Source organism: Trachypithecus francoisi, unplaced genomic scaffold, assembly GCF_009764315.1.
Source record: "Trachypithecus francoisi isolate TF-2019V2 unplaced genomic scaffold, Tfra_2.0 Contig01440, whole genome shotgun sequence".
NCBI classification, from domain to species: Eukaryota; Metazoa; Chordata; class Mammalia; order Primates; family Cercopithecidae; genus Trachypithecus; species Trachypithecus francoisi.
Genome location: NW_022681431.1, coordinates 15,935,213 through 15,957,423, shown reverse-complemented (window position 1 = coordinate 15,957,423; position 22,211 = coordinate 15,935,213). Strand labels below are relative to the sequence as shown.

Here is a 22,211-nt window from a genome sequence, read left to right as displayed (position 1 = left end):
GTTCGATACCAGCCTGGCCAACATGGAGAAACCCCATCTCTACTAAAAATACAAAAATTAGCCAGAAATTGCTTGAACCCAGGAGGCAGAGGTTGCAGTGGGCCAAGATCACGCCACTGCACTCCAGCCTGGGTGACAGAGCAAGACTCCATCTCAAAAAAAAAAAAAAAAGAAATTTCTGTTGTCTATAAGCCACCCAATCTATGCTCTTTTGTTACAGTCGCCTGGACAGACTAAGACAGTTGGCTTCCTGAGCACAGGGCCATGTTATTCACCTTGGCATTCCAGGCCAAGCACAGGTCCTGGCATGTGGAACTCGCTATTTAAAATTGAACAAAGAAACTATTCTAATATAGTAGCTCCAAGGATTGGTTGATTGGATCAGTGGTTTGCAATCTTATGTAGGATTGCCTGAAAGGTGTGCAGTTTTCACTGTTTCTCCTTGAAACTTATCTTTTGATCAAGCCTTCTGAATCTGAAAGATGCTTTCCTGGATTGTATCACTTTGGGTCCCTGTAGAACCATCTTTAGGTGGAGGATTAAATGGAAAGGGAACAAAGAATTTTCTAGAAATGTATATGTTCTTGATTGAAGTCGCAGGAGTGTATCCATTTGCCAAAACCCATTGAGTTGTAGATTTATATTCTGTGCATTTCACTGTATACAGTTCCCTTAATGAAGAGTTCAGTGTAGAAAGCCAAAAATGACTGCCTTTATTACTCTTTCTTCAGTTGATATTGAGGAACTGTAGAAGGTCTTGCTACTCCAATGCACCCTGCAGACCAGCTGGAATCTTGTTAGAAATGCATATTCTTGGGCCTCACCCCAGAACCACTGAATCAGGATCTGCGTGTCTTTTTGTTTTTGTTTTGAGACAGTCTTGCTCTGTCACCCAGGCTACACAATCTCAGCTCACTGCAACCACCACCTCCCCAGGCTGTGGCACGAGAACAAGACATTCTCGTACCACAGCCTCCTGAGTAGCTGGGATTACAGGCACATGCCACAATGCCTGACTAATTTTTGTATTTTTGGTGGAGATGGGGTTTCATCATGTTGGCCAGGCTGGTCTCGAACTCCTGACCTTGTGATCTGCCTGCCTCGGCCTCCCAAAGTGCTAGGATTACAGGCACGCACTACCAGGTCCCACTAATTTTTTGGAAGGATCCGCATTTTTAGCAATATTCCCAGGTGACTTATATCCGTGTCAAAGTTTGGGAAGTGCTGGTATGAAAAGGATGTGAACAAAGGAGGGACCTGCAACTGAGCCCACCCCAGTTCTTCTTGTGCATCATCAAAGCATTTCATACCCAGAGGATGACGATAAGTATGGGGTGCTCAATAAGTGTTTGTTAAATCAATGAGTTGAATTTTTGTTTGTTTGAGATGATCTCGCTCTGTTGCCCAGGCTGGTGTGCAGTGGTGCAATCATGGCTCACTGCAGCCTTGAACTCCTGGGCTCAAGTGATCCTCCCACCTCAGCCTCCCAAGTAGCTGGGAGGATTGTTTGAGCCCAGGATGCCTGGTTAGTTTTTAAATTTTTAGCAGAAATGAGGTCTCGCCATGTTGTCCAGGCTGGTCTCGAACTCCTGGCCTCAAGTGTTCCTCCCACCTTAGCCTCCCAAAGTGTTGGGATTACAGGCATAAGTCACTGCACCTGACCAATTAATTCACATTTGAGACGGGTTTTGAAACAAATAATGAACACAGCGCCTATATAAATGACTGTATCGCAAATGCATTTGAGATGATTTTTTCTTCTTTATCCCAAGGACCAGGGCTTTAGTTGAGATTTATTGCCTGGGTTATTGTAATAGCCTCCTAATTAGTCCACCTAATGTTCTGGCTTCCCTCCAAGCCATCTTCAATCTGATGATGTCACCTTATATTTAAACTAATTTTATAACCTCATTGCTGTCAGGAGGAGCTCCAAGGACTTAGCACCGACCGATTCTTGCCTCGTCTCCTAGCACCTAACCTCGCATAGCCTCTAGTCTCAGCCAATCATGTGTAGCTCCGAACTGTATCAGGCTCTTAATATTTTTTTTCGAGACAGTCTTACTCTGTCACCCAGGCTAGAGTGCACTGGTGCTATCTCGGCTAACTGCAACCTCTGCCTCCTAAGTTCAAGTGATTCTCGTGCCTCAGCCTCCGGAGTAGCGGGATTACAGGTGCCCACCACCACATCCGGCTAATTGTTGTGTTTTTAGTAGAGATAGGGCTTCACCATGTTGGCCAGTCTGGTCTTGAACTCCTCACCTCAAGTGATCTGCCTGCCTTGGCCTCCCAAAGTGCTGGGATTACAGACATGAGCCACCTTGCCTGGCTTCTTAATGTCTTTTTATCTTGGCACTTGCTCTTCCCTTTGCCCAGAATATCCTTCTCCAACTCATCCTTCACACACACCTCTAGCATCATCCCTTCTGGGAAGCCATGTCCACCCCATGGTCTGAGTTAGATCAGTCTCCTCTGCTGCCCTGGCATCTGGAAGAGCACATCATAGTGGGAGGCCAGCGAGCCTCAGGGGCTCCATCCATCCACACCAGCACAACAGACCCACGCTGCAGAGTGGCGGTGATGTGTGCTTTCTCATCTGCTAATGACTACAGACTGCCTGCTTCCCATCGCAGCTCTGCAGCTTGCTAGCTGTATTTGACCTCTCATTTCCTCATCTGCAAAAATGGGATGAAATTAGTACCTGTCTCAGAAGATGATTAGTGGGTTAATGTTTGTAAGCAATTAAAATAGCACTGACAGGCAATAAGAATATATACGAGAAGGAAAGAATCCGGCATGCAGCATTCACTCTAACACTCTTTTTTGTTTTTTTGAGACGGTGTTTCACTCAGTTGCCCAGGCTGGAGTGCAGTGGCACAACCTTGGCTCACTGCAACCTCCACCTCCCAGATTCAAGCAATTGTCTTGCCTCAGCCTCCTGAGTAGCTGGGACTATGGGAGTGCACCACCACACCCAGCTAATTTGTGTATTATTAGTATAGCTGAGTTTCACCATGTTGGCCAAGCTGGTCTCCAACTCCTGACCTCAGGTGATCCACCCGCTTCGGCCTCCCAAAGTGCTGGGATTACAGAAATGCGCCTCTGTGCCTAGCCTTACATTTCTCATTCTACGAAGTTTCCGTCTTTCTAGATATTTTTGTAGTGTTCCAAACAGCGTGGTTGTGCCCTCTGCAACCACATGGTGGCAGTGGCTATACATCGCAGAAGAAAAGGAAGGGAGGAGAAAAGGAGCCGTTTCCTTTCCTTCCTAATATGAGGTTTTAATACAGAATGTGTGCATAGGCTGAGCTGACAAGCTGTGACAGATGTTAGCGAAATGCTCTCCAGCTGAGGTTTTTTGTGAACTTCATTAACGGGGCAATTGGCACATTCAGGAAATGTTGGCTGGTTTGACTGATGTTTGCCATCTCAAATTCTGGGTAAATGGGATTTAGAGGCGAGGTGTAAAAGGAAGATGAGCTTCTGGGACATGTAGTGCATGCTCCATTTGCAGGTAAAATGTGGGGCCCTGCACCTTGGCACTTGGGGAGACCTTGTTGAGTGTCCTTGGCTCTAGCCAAGCCCTCCCTGTGGGTCGGAGGCACATGTACCTTCCGGACTCCAACCTCCGGGCCCTTCTCTGTCTCCCCTCACTTTTAACAATGGACTCCACTGATTATTCGAAGAGTCATCCACACTCAACGCTATCCATTGCCCCCTGCAATTCACAGAATCCACAAAATGGAGATGATCACATAGTTCCATCCACCCCACAGGTGCCTCGCAAGCTTTATTTTTTATTTATTTATTTATTTATTTATTTATTTATTTATTTATTTTTGAGACGGAGTCTCCCTCTGTTGCCCAGGCTGGAGTGCAGTGGCCGGATCTCAGCTCACTGCAAGCTCTGCCTCCCGGGTTTACACCATTCTCCTGCCTCAGCCTCCCGAGTAGCTGGGACTACAGGTACCCGCCACCTTGCCCAGTTAGTTTTTTGTATTTTTTTTAGTAGAGACGGGGTTTCACCGTGTTAGCCAGGATGGTCTTGATCTTGTGACCTCGTGATCCGCCCGTCTCGGCCTCCCATAGTGCTGGGATTACAGGCTTGAGCCACCGCGCCCAGCCGCAAGCTTTAAAATGAGATGAATGTCAGTGAAAACTCAAAATTATGTAAATATCATTATAAAAGAGACAGCATTCTGTATTTTCTCATACACCTCCCAACACCTACTACAATTGTGTTCTAGATTAAATCAGATTTTGAACTTTGAAAACTCAGCAGATGTTTTTCATTTTAAGAAGTCTTGACTATATCTATATGCTGGATGATGCTCTGTATTTAAATGGAGATGAGTACTTAGTTAATTCACGAGTTGTATTTGTGTTTAAACATTACACTGTGGACCTGTGTGACTGCGGACAAGTCCTGAGATCCTCAGTCTTTTCAACTGCAAAGTGGGGATAATAACAGGTTTGTTGTTACATTGATGCTGAAACTTTATACTTTGTAACGATGGGACTGTGTGCAAATTATTTCACTTCTGTGAGCCTCAGTCTTCTCAACTGTGAAATGGGAATAGTGACAGGTTGTTGCTATTTTTATACAACCATAGCAAACATCAGTAAATAAAAAGTTCCCTGCGTAGGTTGAATTTTACATGGCTTGTATTTCACTTGGTGAGCCAAGCTCAGCTAATACTTCTATGTGACAATACTATATTCTGGGCATCTCATATTGAATAAAGAAATATTGAATTGCCTTTTCTTTCGGCAATGACACCTCATAAATTTAATTGTGCCTTGCTGTTTATAAAGATAAAATACCGCTATGGTTTGACCTTAATCGATTTGCGTGTAATCTTGCTTCCAAAGGCAATATAATTAGTTGCTTATCTGTTTGGAGAATCACATATGCAGCTTTAGCCAAAGCTGAACCCTAATTAAGTTTTGTCTTATGACCTATGCGAAGGCCTGTAATTTTGATGCTGCCAGCAGAGAAGAGAAGAGGGGACTGCTCTTGCTAGAGGCAGATACACCTCCATCCTTTTCATACTTTTCATCAACCACATGTAGAGAATATTCTTGACAGGTTACCAAAAAATTTTATATTCATATATTACACAACCCTATAATCTAGGGTTAATATCAACCCACCTTTTTAAGATGAACGTAAACTCTTAGAGGTTAAGCAATTTGACTAGGGTCATCCAGTTTATAACTAGCAAAGCCAGGACTTAAACTCAGGTGTGTTGACTCCAAATCGTGTGTTCTGGGAAACCATAAACTTTACACACTGTTTCTGCTTTTGGAAAGTTGCCAAATTCTGATGGCATCTCATTGTGGTGGAATCTATTTGCATTTCATAGCAATCATATTACTACGACTTTAGAGCGCTATGAGCCAGGCTCTGCGCTAATTGCTTTATAAGCATCATCCTATGGGGTAAGTGCTATCATCCCCGTTTAATAGTTGAGCAGGTTGAGGCTTAAGGAGTTGACATAACTTGAAGTGGCAGAGCTGGGACTCATGTCTGATCCTGCCCGTCAGTGATCCCTGCAGCTGTCTTCATGTAGGAGAACTCATTCAGGGACTTCCTCTTGTTCTGAACTCTGCACTCCCTCTCTGATGACAACCCTTTTTTTTTTTTTTTTTTTTTTGAGATGGAGTCTCGCTCTGTTGCCCAGGCTGGAGTTCAGTGGTGCTATCTTGGCTCACTGCAACTTCTGCCTCCTGGGTTCAAACGATTCTCCTGCCTCAGCCTCCTGAGTAGCTGAGATTACAGGTGCCCGCCACCATGCCTGGCTAATTTTTTTGTATTTTTAGTAGAGACGGGGTTTCACCATGTTGGTCAGGCTGGTCTCGAACTCCTGACCTCAAATTATCCTCCCACCTCAGCCTCCTAAGGTGCTGGGATTACAGGTATGAGCCACTGTGCCTGGGCTGATGACAACCTCTTTATTGTTGCTTCTCCCCAGTTCACAGAGGGATCCTTCATTGCGCACCAGCTGCATGTCCATTGGAAGACAGGTGGGTCTTCCCCATGCCCCATTTCTTAGACCCATTGCAGACAAGACTCCTGCGACGGAGCTTGTGCTTATTTACCAGCTATTATGGAGAGAGGCTGCTTTGGTTTCTTTTCCTCTTCTGGCTGATACCATTACACTTCAAGTGTCTCTCCTCTGATCTAAATTTCCACCTGGAAAGAGGGGGACGGCATAGAGGAGGTGGAGGAAAGAACAACTGCCCAGCCCAGCACAGGTCAAGCATTCCCTAGACTGGGGAGAAATGAATGAGTGAGAGCTGGTCTCAGAAACAAGAGTCCTGGCGTCTAGTCCGGCTCTGTCGTTACCTGTGGGATTTTAAGCAAGATCTTTTCTCTCTCTGGGCCTCAGCTTTTCCCTCTATAAGAAGAGGCAGTTAGATGAGATGGTTAATATTCTTTGATTTTATGAATGGCCAGATATTTGTACTTTCCTGGAAGTGAGAAAGGAGGGAAGAAGGGAAGAGGAAAAGGAGATGAAGGCCTCATGGTGAAGTAGCTTCCGGGCAGCATGGGAGGAAAGCTATAGAAAGGGTGTGGAGGGGGCAAAAGACACACGTTCAGGGCTGCTGCAGGTGGGAAGGTAGCCCTCAACTCCCATCCTCCTGGTTCTGGGCCACACTCCCACATATACTGGCAACATAATTTAAATAGATTTTGGAAAGCTTTTATTTACTTTTAGCTGGGTGTATTGGGATGCATCTGCAATCCCAGCAACTTAGAATGCTTGAGCCCAGGAGTTTGAGACCAGCTTGGGGAACATAGTGAGACCCCTATCTCTACAAAAAAAAAAAAAAAATTAGCTATGTGTGGTGGTGCAAATCTGTAGTCTTAGCTATTTAGGAGGCTAAGGCAGGAGGATAGCTTGAGCCCAGGAGGTTGAGTCTGAAGTGAGCTATGATTGTGCCACTGTACTCCAGCCTGGGTGACAGAGTGAGACCCTGTCTCTAAACAACAGTAACAACAACAACAACAACAAAAGACCAGCCTGGGCAACACAGCAAGCCCTCCAACTCAAAAAGAAAGAAAGAAAGAAAGAAAAGCTTTTATTTACTTTTATGTAATAAAATCATTCAATGTTCTTTTCTAAAATATTGGAAAACACAGATAAACAGCAATGAATCTAGGACAACAATCTTCAAACTTCTTTTTTTTTTTTTTTGAGATGGAGTCTCACTCTGTCGCCCAGGCTGGAGTGCAGTGGTGAGATCTCGGCTCACTGCAAGCTCTGCCTCCTGGAGTTCACACCATTCTCCTGCCTCAGCCTCCCGAGTAGCTGGGACTACAGGCACCCACCACCATGCCCGGCTAATTTTTTTGTATTTTTAGTAGAGACGGGGTTTCACCGTGTTAGCCAGGATGGTCTCGATCTCCTGATCTGGTGATCTGCCCGCCTTGGCCTCCCAAAGTGCTGGGATTACAGGCATGAGCCACCGTGCCCAGTCAAACTTCTTTAACTTTGTACCCCTAGCAGTCAATTTTGAGTACACATTCCTAATTTATTTATAAGTTACATACTTTATAAAATCCGCTAAAATGCAAATTAAGAAAGATAAGATAAAAACAAAAGTCTCAATTTCCTGAAGCCCATTGTGAGTTTGGAGGAAGCCAGAGCTCTGGCGGCCCTGTGCTCCTGGCACTTGCTCTGTGTGGCTTCTATCAGGAACTCCACACACGTTCCTTGGCCAAATGAATGAAAGGATGAATGAGGAAGAGGGTGGGGGAAGATTGCAGGCCAATGTGGAAAGAGGGGAGGTTGGATCTGAGCCACTGTGGGAGGGCAGAGCTGGGGTGCACGGTGAGGCATGCTATCTACTCCACCTGCCAGGCTGGGCCCCCGGGCTGATGATTTTATGCTTCTGCAATGTTGAAGCAGCTGCCAGTATTTTGGGAAAAAAAAAAAAAAAAAAAACCCACAGGATCATGGAAAATTGAGACTGAAACTAATTGCAGCCTATCCAGGGAGATGCCCAGAAAACTGGCTTGCCCCTGAAATTGATGTGCTCCAAATCTCACGACTGGTTTGTGATTAGATGGAAAGCTTTATGTTCGATTGTGGGATTTAAATAAAGACGTTTAGAAAATTCAGTTTGCTTCATGACTGCCCAGCAATTCAAGCCACTACCAGTCATTCATTGTCAGGACGGCTCCTGTTTTCTGAGAAGGGTCCATCCGTTTCTTAAGACATCTGAGGAGTAGCTCCACCCAGACCGGGAACGCAAGAGATTTCAAAGCTTCCTTCGTGGGCTTTGGGAGCTGTGGAGCTGGATGGGGAAATGAGGGATCACTGAACCGTGTCAGTGCAAATAGAGAACGCTCACCTGAAACTTCCCATTCCTACCCGTGTGCATATGTGCGTGTGTGTATTAGCACAAAATAAGCATGTAGACAAGCTTAGCTCACTGCCTGGCACAGAGTGGGTTTCAAGAAATGTTAATTCCGTTGCCCTCCTTTTGTGTGCTTGACCTGGCTGCTGCCTCCCTCTTCAAAGCCCTTCACCCATCCAGATTCCACCTGCCTTCCCACTTGGTAGAATCCCAGGAATCCCTGGAGAAAGTGCTCCTTCTCCCGAATTCTTCTAGCACTTGCTCTCTGGATTATGCGATTCAGGACTGAATCACACCTAGCTTTGCACTGTCTTCTAACTGTTTCTCATGTTTGTGTCATGTCTCTCTCCTCTACCCCCGACCCCACTATGAGTTCATAAGCACCCCTGACCATAACGGGGAGATGAACTGGAGCCGGAATGGCTTGGCTCAGTCCTGACCCTGCCATGTACTGAATAAATCATTTAATCTCTCAGGTTCAGTTTCCCCAACTGCAACACCGAGATAATGGCACCACCTCACAGGGCTGTTGCTGGGATAATAGGTGTGAAAGCGCCTAAATTGTTGTACAAATGTAAAGTGCTGTTATTATCACCTCTGCTGAATCTACTAGAGCTCCTGCAAGCCTCCCTGCCTGGTGGAGTGTAGACGATAGCTACCTGATTGATTGAATACAGAAAAGCTTTGTGACAGCTCCTGTCATAGGCTCCAGGGAGCACAGGTTTGAGCCTAATCCTGCAATCACTCCCTTCATTGACAATGCAAACTCGCCTGCATCTTACAAATCCCTAAGTACTCTCAGCCTTCAGCTGATAAAGCAGGGGCTGCCGCCCTGTGGGCAACAAAGCTGCGCCCTCAAAACAACCTGAGGCTGCACCGCAGCACCCTTGACAGGCAGCACTGGGTGGCACATGGAGATATAAAAGCTGCTGCTTTTACTGAGGTGAGGATGGTTGGGGATGGGTTTTCCAGGGACCCTCCTCTGCAGAAGACTCAGCAAGCCCAAAGGAGCGCGAATCCTTTTTGTTAAAGGTAACACAGCCTCAGTGGAAGCTTGTAGAATATTTCTCTGCCACACTTTACGAATGAGAAAAAAAGAGGGTGCATGCAGTAGCCACCCACAAGCAGCGAAAAAGAGCAGTATTTGCTTTGGGAGGTTTTGATAAGAAGCCAGGCAGTTACTTTTCCCATCTATGTTGAAAACTCTGGTTTGGGCTTGCTGGCGAATGCCGTGCAAAGCTCATCTTTTGTTAGTCTGCCGAACAATGTTATTGGTTATAATTGGGGCAATTATGGGCTGCTTGAGGAAGCTAAACACAGATGTTTAAGCGCAGGATCAGGGTATTCAAGTCCAAAGCAGTTTGCTTTAAATAGTCCATTTCCCGAATCATCCTGCCTTACTTGAAATTCCCCCAGAACTTGCCCATGTTCAGAGCGAGATTGGGGGAGGAGGGGCTGGGTAGTGAAGCCTGGGGAAGCAAGACTGAGGGAGAGAGACGCACAAAGAGAGGAGGAAGAAAAAAGGTGGCTGAGAGAGCCTTGAGAGTTGGGATGCGGTGACTATGAAGGGAGTATTCTGCATGACCTGGGCAAAGACCTTTAGGTGGGGGAGATGGGCAGGGGGAGAGAGATGCCAAGCAAGAGAAGAGCCCTCTAAATGAATCAGGTTCTGGGAGACCAAGGTCACGCCTGTAGAAATGCCCTCTGGAATTCACACGCCGTGGCGCTCAGCAGTGTGGGTACACAGGTGAAGCACATTCCCCAGGTCTGGTGCTTCCCCATTATTTATAGCAATTTCTGTTGGGGGCAGAAGGGAGAAGGGCTCCCTCCGGATTAAAAACTCCCATCTGGATGGCATCAAGTTCAGTGATAGGCGGAGAAGCAGCCTGCACACCGCATCGGAGAGGAAAGGAAGCCACGGAGAGAAAACCCTCATGAGGGGGCCAGGGGCTTCCTGGGGGCCGCCCCGTGGAAGGCAAACCCCCTCCCAAGTGCCTGCCCCTCCCCTGACCTCACTCCTCCAGCAGCCTCCTTTTGACACAGAGCAACAACCACGCAGGGGCCACAGCTGGGGAAGCAAAACTTTTCCTCATTTCCAAGTTCCCCTCTTTCTGTTTCTGCATCTGTCTGCGGTTAAAAAAGAGCCTTAGCTCTCCCCCGTTCCCCACCATCCAAGCGCTGCAAAGGAAATGAATGAAGAACCATCTCGCAAGAGGCCAGCAGCATCCACACTGGACAAAGGAGAGAGGCCGAGGAGCCAGACCCTGGTGGCCCTGCCCTCCCGGAGCTCCACGCAGTTAGTCCAGTTAGTCGCGGTCGGGCTGGGGGCCCCGTGCAGTTGCCTACCTGAGAGCTGTCAGTCCCCGGCTCCCTCCGATGGATGTGAGGCTCGGTTCCGCTGTCTCAGCCACACCAGCATATATATCCTCTCCCCAACGCACAGCCCTCCCCTTCCCTGCCCACCTCCATGACACATACACACACTGACCCCCTTCAGCAACCAAAGAGCAGAACCTGCAAGCCTTGCTGGCTGCTCCCTTTCCCTAGCTCTGCCATCAGACCTGTGACATCCCCACCTCCCCATCAATCCATTCTCAAGCCTGCTTCACCTGGACTCTGTTCAGCCAGGATCCCACAGCTGCCTTCCCTGTGCTTCCAGAGGCTCTGCGAGGACTGACGGGGAGCTCTGGCAAGTCAGAAAAAAAGCCTCCTGGTGACAGTGACAAGGCAGACCCCAAATCCTGGAGTCTCCTTGAGCAACCTTTTTGCCTGAGGAGTGAAGAATAGGAGGCAGGCAGAAGGGAGGGGAGCTCATGCCAGGCTCCCACCGGCATGGAGGAGCCCAGGGCTGAGCTAAGCCAAGCCCCCACCTAATGTCACTGCCCCTAACTAGGCCACTCAAGGGGTGGCTCTACCTGCCCTGGGCCAAGTCAGGAGGCATTTCCACAGGTGCCCACAGCATGGTGCAATGGAGAGTGCTGAGACTCAAGGCTCAGATGGAAGTGTCTGAAATTCGGCTGTACAGTCAGAGCAAGGCACATCTCTTTGTGAACCTCAAGTCCTCCTTCTGGAAAACGAGTCTAACACTGCCCAGGGTGGTTGTGAGTAGAAAAAGGAGATTCTGTTTGAATCTGCAACACACGAGGCCCGTAATGAATGTGCTGCTCTCCTCTCAGCCCCCTTTTCACACTAATTAGTACCACCTGGATCTAGAAATCCCATATCAGTGTCTGGTGTCACAATAGAGAGCTTTTAAAGCTTCTGCACCTTAGGGTGTCACTACCGAGTGCCCTGGAGGCTCAGAAGCTCTGGAAGCTTCCCTGTCCCTTACTGCAGAGCCTCCTTGTCTTCTGCAGCTGCTGGGGATTGTGGGCTGCAGGAAGGGAGCTCACAGGCTGAAGGCACAGGCTCAAGGGTTTAGCGTCCTTGGGGACCCCACCTTTCCTTACCTTAGGTGAATTGCACCATGACCCTGTCCTTAGTTTTCCCAAGAGGGTCTAAAATATTCCAGAATCCCAGGGTTTGAACCTATGTCTTCCAAGGAGCTCAAGCACTCTCATATGGTGAGTCCAGCTCTCTTGTCTACCCACGACTGGGTGGAGAAAGATTGAGGGAAGCATCTGCCCTGACTGTGAATGGTATAGGGTTTCTTTTTGGGGTAATGGTAATGTTCTGGAATTAGATTGTGGTGATGGTTGCACAACATAGCAAGAATACTAAAACCCACCAAATTATATGCCTTAAAATGGTACATTTTATGTTCTGGGAATTACATCTCAATAAAAAGAAAATAGGTAGAAAGCAAACATCTGCTCAGGTTAAGAGCAACAGGTTCTGAGAATAAAATGTCCCTTCCATCTGTGTTTGCAGCAAAAGGGCTCAGGAGACCAGCATACTCACAATTCTTTACTTAGATCTCTGTTGCCCAAACCTTACACCGCAGGCCACAGCTACCATTATGGACCCTTTGGGAAACTAGCATGTTCACTGAATGACACGGGGTCACTTTTGCATCCTGATGTACTTCAGGGTCTCAGACCTGGATCTTGATTTCATATATGATGTGGCAGATATTTCTGGCTGCCTACCTAATCCCCATTCCCCTGTTCTTCCTTACTAAACAGTACCCTTGATTTTAATCTAGGCATCAATGCACTGAGCTAAAAGACTACATTTCCCATTGGTCAAGGGTTGCCAATGAGCATTAAGCTGCAGGTCCTTGGGTAGGGCTTCCAGGAAAGCTCTTTTAAAGGGGGTCAACTCACTAAAGGCCTCTCTCTCTTCTTTGCCCTCCCTCCATCCTGCCTGAGACACAAATGTGATGGCTGGAGCTCTAGCAGCTATCTTGGATTATGAGATGAGACAACTTTGAGGATGGAAGCAATGAGTAAATATGATGGAACATAAAGATGGAAGGATTTTGGGTCCCTCATGACTAATGGAGTGGCCATATCAATGTTGGACTTCCAAACTTTAACCTTTTTTTTTTTTAAAAAAAAAACAAACCCAAACCTTTATTTCAAATGTCAGTCAGGATTCAGTTACCTGTTGCCGCATAACAAGCCACATCAAGGCCAGAGGCTTAAAACAACAGACCACATATTTGACTCATGATTCTACAGATTGGGAATTTTGGCTAGGCTCAGCAGGGCAGTTCTTCTGGTCTCAGCCTGACTCTCTTCTGCACCTGCAGTTGGACTTAGAAGGTTGGCTGGGTGTCAGCTTGGGACCTTGGTTCTCTTGCACATGTCTTATCCTTCATGGGTCTCTCACATCCCTTCAGCATATTAGCCTGGCATGGCCTCATGGCAAACCTGAGGTGAAAGCACAAGCAAATACAATCAAGCAAGGGAACAATCACAAACACATGGAACGTCTTGAGACCTAAGCATGGAGTTGGCAGTCCATTGCTTTTGCTCCATTTGCTGGCTAAGGCCAGTTGCAAGGCTGTCCAGAGCCAGGCTGGGTGGAGACTACAAAGTCCCAGGATAATAGAGGGTGGCTATGCAGAAGCCATTCATTGGAGGCATTGGAAACTTTAACTTCCTAAGATTTAAGCCATTTAGTTGGATTTTCTATTACATCCAGTGCAAAATTACCTTAAACAACACACCTGCCTTTGAGCACTTGTCATTCCCAGGATGTTCAGGCAGCTAAATGCTTTTCTTCCCTTGCAGTTGAGGAAGAGAAAGAGCAAGAGTGAAAAGTCACTTAGCTTCTCTGGACTTTTCTTTCCTCATTTACCAGATAGAAGAGTTGAACCCAATGACCTGGATATTCTTGGTGGATTGAATGAAGCTGCATGTGGTGGTGGCAGGCTGTCTCCCGTGATGGATGGAGAAGGGCAGGATGAACCCAGGAGGGAGTTTAAAACCAATGTTGGGTGGGGGAGTAGAAGAACCTTGCCTCTCAGAGAAGCACAAGTAGACTAGAAAGGGTGCAGACTGTGTGGCGTTTGTGATGGCTTCAGGGCCTCCCCCTTGCCACACAACCACTGAGACATGGCACCTTGAGAGCCATGAGCTTCTCAAGCTGCCCCCTGCTTTTCTGATCGGCAGGATACATTTATTAAAATAGCTGGAAAGGAAAGGTCACATGTTCTTATTTCTACTGCTTTGTGTGTGTGTGTGTGTGTGTGTGTGCAAGAACTTGGAATTAATAAAATTCTTGGCTGGGCATGGTGGTTCATGTCTGTAATCCCAGCACTTTGGGAGGGCAAGGTGGGAGAATGGAGTTCAAGACCAGTCTGGGCAACACGGCAAGACCTTGTCTCTATAAAGTATGAAAAACTAGCCAGGTGTGGTGGTAAGCACCTGTAGTTTCAGCTACTTGGGAGGCTGAGAAGGGAGGATCATTTGAGCCTGGGAAGTTGAGGCTGCAGTGAGGCATGATTGAGCCACTGCACTCCAGCCTGGGTAACAGAGTAAGACGCTGTCTCATTAAAATAAAATAAAATTCTTATTTCTTCTGCTTATGAGGTGGTGGAATTTCACTCCTGCCCACACCAGCTTGGCATCTTTGCAATAGAGGCCCAACCAGGGAGGCTACAAATATTAGAATCCACTTTGTACTGACAGGTAAGTTTTGAGGCAGATTGAGAAAACTCTTAAAATTGTCATCAGATTATCTCAGTAGAGGAAGTACAGGAGAAGGAGGCAGCCGCAGCTGGGCCCCATGTCGAGCTCAACACACCTCCAACCACCTGCCAATTTTCCCCTCTCAGAGTAAAGAGCCTCTCCCGGCCAGGTATTTAACTGCTTGGAATTTACTGATTAATTATGGTGCCTACCTCCAATTGGTCTGCTTAGTAACCACATTAGCAGGGTCCCACTGGAAAAGCTGCTTCTTACTCAATGAGGGCAAACTCTCTTCACATTGTAAAACACTTTTAAGTCAGAACACAATGAATTTTAAAAATAGAGGGACACACACATTTCTTCACAACTTTGCATCAAAATACGGATGGACTTTTGAACTACTGAGGGCAAGTTGCATTTTAGTAATCAGTAAGAGCTAGGTTTAAAGGAAGAGTTAGGTGAATACAGTTTCAATACAAATAGCCAATGATTATCTTTGCAAGTATAGGTTTTACTACTAGAGTATCCAGCCTTGTGCTGGGCTAGGTGATGTGAGAACCAAAGATATCTTTACCCTCAAGAAGCCGGCCCAGGGGACAAGTTAGATCAATGAATGGTGACCAGCACAGCATTTGCTATAGTGACTCAGACTATTCAAGAATTGGGGGGCACATGATAAGGTGCTAATTGTGGATCAGATTGGAAGTGAAAGAGAAGTTCAAGAGAGGAGAGTGATGTTCAAGTGATGTTTATCTTATTTTTTGAATGATATGTTAAGATGCTGAGGACAAATTGAATGTTCTGTGTGGGCAGGGAAGTGGCCACTGGGCTTTAGTACAGGCAAGTAGAAGGATTAGCGGGTGTATTAGTCTGCTTGGGCTGTCAGAACCCAGTGCCACAGACTAGGGGGCTTCAACAACAGAAGGGAATTTTCTCACATTTCTGGAGGCTGGCAATCTGAAATCAAGGTGTCGGCAAGGTTGATTTCTTCTGCGGCCTTGCTCCTTGGCTTGGAGATGGACGTCTTCTCCCTGTGTCCTCACGTGGCCGCCCCTCTGTGTGTATCTGTGTCTTCATCTCCTCTTCTTTTAGGAACACCAGGCCTATTGGATTAGGGCCCACCCTAATGGCTTCCTTTACCCTAAATCACCTCTTTAAAGGCCCTACTCCAAATGCAGTCACAGTCTGAGGGGCTGGGATTAAGACTTCAGCGTAGGAATCTGGGGGAGGGGTGTACAGTTCAGCCCATAACAGGGGGATAATGAAACTCTGCTCATCACATAATGGAGATCCAATCCCAGAAAGGGAACTAAAGGTCACCACAGGACATGAGTGAATAATGTGCACAGGGCATCCTTTCCACCCTCAGCCCTGAACCCAGGAGCTGGAATCCCTGAACACTAAGCTGACAATGTGCCCCCGCATTGCCATGTCACAATGTCCTGGGAACATCCCATGCAGGTCCCATGGCTACATCTTCAGAACCCCATCAATACGGCTAGAAGCTGTGTCCTGAAACTTGAATGTAAAGATCATAGAAACCTAAAAAATGCCATGCTCAGAATAAGAAGGCATCTAGGCGTCCAGGTGTCCAGGTGTTCCAGCATCCAGGCACTTCAGAAGCCTGATCACAGTCCCCGAAAAGCCTTGTAGGATAGTGCAATTGATTTGAGTGCCATGGAGGGGGTCTGATATCCTTTTGTTTAATAATTTTTCAGAAATAGATGTATGTTCCATGTTGGAGAGGCAACCCTCTCTTCAGCTTGTCCCCTGTTAAATTAGTCACAGGTTTCGTAGGTTAGCTCATTTGCTCTCACAACTCCACTCTTTGTGGGAGCCTCTTGGGGCTCCCTCCAGCCCAGATCTCCCCTTAGATTTGGGTACCATAATTCTAGCACCTTTGAGATGTTCTCACTCAGATGTCACCTTGATCCTCACAAGATGTTGTGATATCCTTGCTAGCTAAAACCCCCATCTGCATTTTCAGTGTCAGTGATGACAGTCTCCCAGCCACTCTGTTTTATAACCTCAGCCATCTTTCTTCTCACTCCTTCCCTCATCTTTGTATTCAGGTGTTACCAAATGTAATCAATTCATCTCTATCGCCATCTGTCAGAGTTCCTAGGGTGCGCATGCTCTCTCCCCACTCTTTCTTCAATCTATCCTATACACAGCAGCCTGCTTAATATTTTTAAAATGGTATTTTCATTTTGTTTCACTACCTTGTTCCAGAATTCTAGTTTAAAGGCAAAGAATGATAGTAGTACAAGGTAGTGAACCTGGACTCCAAATGCCGGTGGTTGGGTCCTGGCTTAGCCCCCACATTGCCGTATGACTTGAGCCAAACCGTTCCTGCTACCAGGACCTTTTTGTAGAGATGGGGGTCTCACTATGTTGACCAGGCTGGTCTCAGACTCCTGGCTTCAGCAATCCTCCTGCCTAGGCCTCCCAAAATGTTGAGATTACAGGCACCAGCCACAGCACAACCAGAACCTTGAATTCTTATTCTTTAAAATGGGCATAGGGACCAGGTGCAGTGGCTCATGCCTATAATCCCAGCACTTTGGGAGGCCAAAGTGGGAGGATCGCTTGAGGCCAGGAGTTTGAAACCAGCCTGGGCAACATAGGGAGACCCTGGCTCTATGAAAACAGAAAAATAATAGGCATAATGATACCTAACAATGGTGGTGTGATAATTTATTCAGTTAATGTAAATGAAGGAGCTTTGAAAACTATAAAATAGCAGACAAATACAAAATATAATGATGATTGCTCAAGGCCATCTCAAGTACAACCAACTCTTACGCCTAATTAAAAGGTGGCCTTTTCCTTTTATAAGCTTACATCATTTTTCTGGATGATATGTCTGAACAATTGTTATTTCCAGATTTGCAGTTTGCATTGCAGAATGCACCTTGTACTGTTCTCTGTTGGTACTGTATTTTGCCTCTCTCGGAAAACTGGAAACTGCTGGAGGGAAGCAACTTATATTCTTTCTTATTTCTATGCAACTGAGCACAGTGCCAGGCACATTGAAGTCAATCAATTTCACGTGCATGCATTGGGCACCCAATGCTTGTTGATATGCAGAAGGCATGTATTAATGGGCAGGGGATTCAATACCATATAATAAAAATTTCTGTACTCAAAGAGCTCACAGTCTGGCTTGGATGATGAGCTGCAAGAACTAAAAAAGGTGCAGACAGCATTTCTAGAGTTAGCAAAAGACACCCGGCTACTTAAGGGAAATGCATCTCCTCCAGCTGGGATGGTGGAAAAGATTTGGCTGACAGGGGAGATTTGAGCAGGGTCTTGAAGGACGGGCGAGATTGGATAGGCAGAGATGGGGAAAGGGTGAGAGCCAGCAGGCCAGGTGAGCTGGCCTGGAGGTGGCTTTGTAGAAGGGAGCAGCTGCAGAAGCTGGAAATGCATGTAGGGTGAGACTGTAAAAGGCCTTGAAAAGTGGCCTCAATAGCTTACACTTTACCCAGTAGGGATTAGTAGGGCATTGGGAAGACATTGAATGTTTCTGTGAATGGGGAGTGATGCTATGGCAGTATTTTAGGAGTGGTCATCAAGGGCCGACACTAAATACTTATTGATTGGGGAGAGTGGGAGGGCCTCTTTAGGTGTTCATCTGTCTTTATGTGGCTGGTTCTGTATGGATGACTGCAGCCTCAAAAGCCAGCTAGAAATAGACATACAAATGGTCCAACAACTACACTGAAAGCTTTTTATTTTTTCGGCAAATAGTGTCACATGAATATCTCCTAATCCCTAGATGTTTCCTGTTTCTAGAAAAGGAAATCTCAAATCTCAAATCTTTCCTTCACTACCACCATCAGAGGCGTGACAGCCTGCCATGGTCCGAACCCGTGCTTCAATGGAAGAGAGTCCCTTCTTTCTGCTTCTCCCCTGCTCCTCATCAAAGAGTGTTGGTGTAAAACTGGTGAAATGCCATTTCATAAAATTGTGTTTTTGTTCACGCAAGATGACTATCTTCCCAAAGCTATTTTGTGGTTCTAGAAAAGGAAGATACGAGATAGATTTTTTTTTTTCTTTTGAGAAAGAAAATAGTTTTAGTCCTTTGCAAAATAGAATAATAGATCTCTAAGATTTCTAAGTTCAGGTTTTCGATTTAATTAAAAGACATTGCCAGAACGCCTTGTTGTAACCTTCTTCCTCCCCCATGGCTTCCCCCACCCTGCCTAGGCTTCTGCTGGCTACATAGAGACACAGAAACACGCACACCCACACGTGCACACATGTACACACAGCTGGTAGTTCCAGCTCTGTCTGCCATCATTACAAAGAGCGTTTACCAAACATCCACGTGAGCTGGCACTGTTAGAATTATTTGCCAAATGTATCTCGCTGAAACACATGAACACAGCGCCTAAAAAAATGTGAAGCCACATGGTCGGTTAAGATAATACAATTGTTTCACCAAGGATAAGGTATGTGATTAACCTCTGGTGTCTTGTATAACAAACTGAGTGCTGCAAATCCCCAGGAGAGGAACCTTTTCAGAGTGACTGACGGGCACCTGCTGAAACTTCCCTGCACCTTTCCCTGTGGCTTTGTGCCCCAGCGTTGAAGAGGTACCCAGTCCTGGCTCCAGGAGTCCAGGCTCCTATCCTCCTGACAGACAAGGCTAAATGAGCATGGGGCGCCCTCCTGGGGAAACACATCTGTATTCCATGCTGCTGCAGGCTTCCCCTGGGGCCATATCCAGGACCTGAATGTTTTATTGAACCATTCATAGTGAATTTTCTGCTTGAATTCCCTGCTGCTTGGAGACAAAAGGCACCAGAGGGCCCTGAGTCAGGGCTCAGGGTTTGGGTGGAAATGTTCTTATTTGCATTACATAGCTCTGTGCATGTGCATACTCTAAACAAGACCAAGCCACCCCTCCCCCTAAGCTAACTGTACATATTGGTGTTCATTCATTTGACACACGTGCATGGAGGGCCTGTTAGTGCCAGGCACTATGCTAGGGGCTGGGCACAAACAAGAATGAGACCGAATCCCAGCCGAAACGCACCGGAGCCCTCGAAGCTTAAAAACTGCATTTGGTACCTACACAAAGCAGTGCATGTCCCAAATGTGAATAAGTTCTGGAAGGTCTTAATGAACAACAGACTCAGAAGAGGGTAGTAAAAGGAAGGTCAGATGATCATACTGCGTAAAATAAATACAGACGTGGATTGGTGGAAGACAAGAAAGCAAACATTGATGTAGTGATTTTTCCTCCTTTTCATCCCTCCCTCCCTCTTTTCCTCCCTCCCTCCTCCCTCCCTCCCTCCCTCCCTCCTCCCTCCCTCCCTCCTCCCTCCCTCCCTCCTTCCTTCCTTCCTTCCTTCCTTCCTTCCTTCCTTCCTTCCTTCCTCCTTCCTTCCTCTTTCTCTCTTTCTTTCTTCTCAGAGTTTCACTCTTGTTGCCTAGGCTGGAGTACAATGGCACAATCTTAGCTCACTGCAACCTCCACCTCCTGGGTTCAAGTGATTCTCCTGCCTCAGCCTCCCAAGTAGCTGGGATCACAGGCATGCTCCACTATGCCTGGTTAATTTTTTGTATTTAGTAGAGATGGGATTTCACTATGTTGGTCAGGCTGGTCTCAAACTCCTGACCTCAGGTGATCCACCTGCTTTGGCCTCCCAAAGTGCTGGGATTACAAGTGTGAGCCACTGTGCCTGGTCAAGATTTTATTTTATGTTCTTATATATATGGTAAAGTAGGGAGAAAATTTTTAAGGTTAGATGAGAGGACCTTACATATCTAGAGTCTTTGCAAGCAATACAATATTTTACACTGAACTATTTGCTGAATGAATAAACATTCTACCACAAAACAATTGTCCCAATAATTTCCTGAGCTGGAAAGTTTACTTACGGAATAGGAAATGGTATTTTCCCCACAAAAGAGAGTTTTTATTTTTATTTTTCTGATTATACGAGGAATACATGCTCAGTGTAAAAACAATTTCAGACTATACAAAAAACTATAAAAATGAAAACAATCTCAACTCACTGCAACCTCTGCTCCTGGGTTCAAGTGATCCTGTAGTCCCAGCTACTAGGGAGGCTGAGGCAGGAGAATGGCTTGAACCCGGAAGGCGGAGGTTGCAGTGAGCTGAGATTGCGCCACTGCATTCCAGCCTGGATGACAGAGTAAGACTCTGTCTCAAGAAAGAAATGAAAAAAAAAAAAAAAAAAAGAAGAAAAGAATCCAGTTAAGCTTATATATTACATTTTTTGGTCTTTTTATTTTTTTTTAATTTAGAGGCAGAGTCTCGCTTGTTGTGGTGCCCAGGCTGGAACGCAGTAGCACTTCTTCTGTTTCTTGACATTGACTTTTTGGAGTGTTCTGGCCAGGTGTCTTTTGGAATGTCCCCATTCTGGATTTGTCTGGTGTTTCTTCATGATTAGATTCATTAGGAGGAAACTAAATTTGATTAATTAGTTGATATAGTAACTGAACAGTCTTCCATTGTAATGATAATTTTGCCTTTCTAGTCAACAAGAAATCTGTGAGGTGATAACCTTGAGACTGTGTGATTATTCTGTTTCTCTATAACTCTTTATCCAATATATTTTTTGATGATTCTTGCTGGAATCAGTGATTATGTTGGGGATTGCACAATGATAATTTTCTATGGGTCCATCCTCATTTATTCATAGTTTTGTTGTAAAGAAGAGCTTTTCCCCATTTTGCTTCTCTCATTCTTTCTCTTTAGGAGCACTGTGGATGTATAGATCTTTTTTTTTTTTTTTTTTTTTTTTTGAGACGGAGTCTTGCTCTGTCGCCCGGGCTGGAGTGCAGTGGCCGGATCTCGGCTCACTGCAAGCTCTGCCTCCCGGGTTTACGCCATTCTCCTGCCTCAGCCTCCCGAGTAGCTGGGACTACAGGCGCCCACCAACTCGCCCGGCTAGTTTTTTGTATTTTTTAGTAGAGACAGGGTTTCACCGTATTAGCCAGAATGGTCTCGATCTCCTGACCTCATGATCCGCCCGTCTCGGCCTCCCAAAGTGCTGGGATTACAGGCTTGAGCCACCGCGCCCGGCCAGATGTATAGATCTTAAAAAAAAATAATCAAGGTACCACAAACACTTACTGTAATTCTTTTCTGATGTTCACATTGCCCCAAATTTGGCCCATGGCTTCTGTGCTCTGGCCTGACCCTATTAGTTTTGGAACACTGTTTTCTGGCACAGTGTGTTCTGGAATTACCTTGCACTTTCTTTGCCCCAAATCTAAAATCAACCCAAAAGAGAGAATCTGAATGGCCAGAGGAGAATCTCTTACCCCTCACCCTTTATCCCACTGGCAAAAGAGGAGGGTGGGTTAAGGAAAGGGCCCCATAAACAGATATTCCTGCCGATGTTTATGTGTGTGGAGAGGGGAGTGGGGACAGAGGACAGGTGGAAGGGGAGTCCCTTGGGTGGTGGAAAAATCTGGAAGACTGAACACCCCAGGACTTCAAGATTGGGACCAGTGTGCCTATTCTAATCCTTTCCTATGTTGTCTTCCTGGGACATATCCATTGCATGTTTCCATGTCACACTTATCTCTGTGTTCATTTGAACCCAGTTTTACCTGTATGAAAATGCTGGTGGGGGCATGACAGTGTTATTTACCTCCCTAGAGATGCACAGTCAGATAAACCCTGATAAACTCAGCTAATATGTACTGATCTCCGACTATGTGCCAGGAGAGATGATTTCACAGACATTATCTCACTTAGGCTTCAAAGCAACTGTGCAGAAGAGG

The 22,211-nt window shown here is 46.1% G+C and overlaps 1 long non-coding RNA gene across 5 annotated transcripts in view; it reads left to right on the top strand.

The window, feature by feature from the left end:
* Window positions 1-22,211, top strand: part of LOC117094189 — a 54,317-nt gene that overhangs the window by 1,511 nt on the left and 30,595 nt on the right. For all 5 annotated transcript variants that reach the window (XR_004441461.1, XR_004441462.1, XR_004441463.1 and 2 more), the window contains exon 2: window positions 14,343-14,441. This is a non-coding gene — a long non-coding RNA (uncharacterized LOC117094189). The remainder of the gene's footprint in view (window positions 1-14,342; window positions 14,442-22,211) is intronic.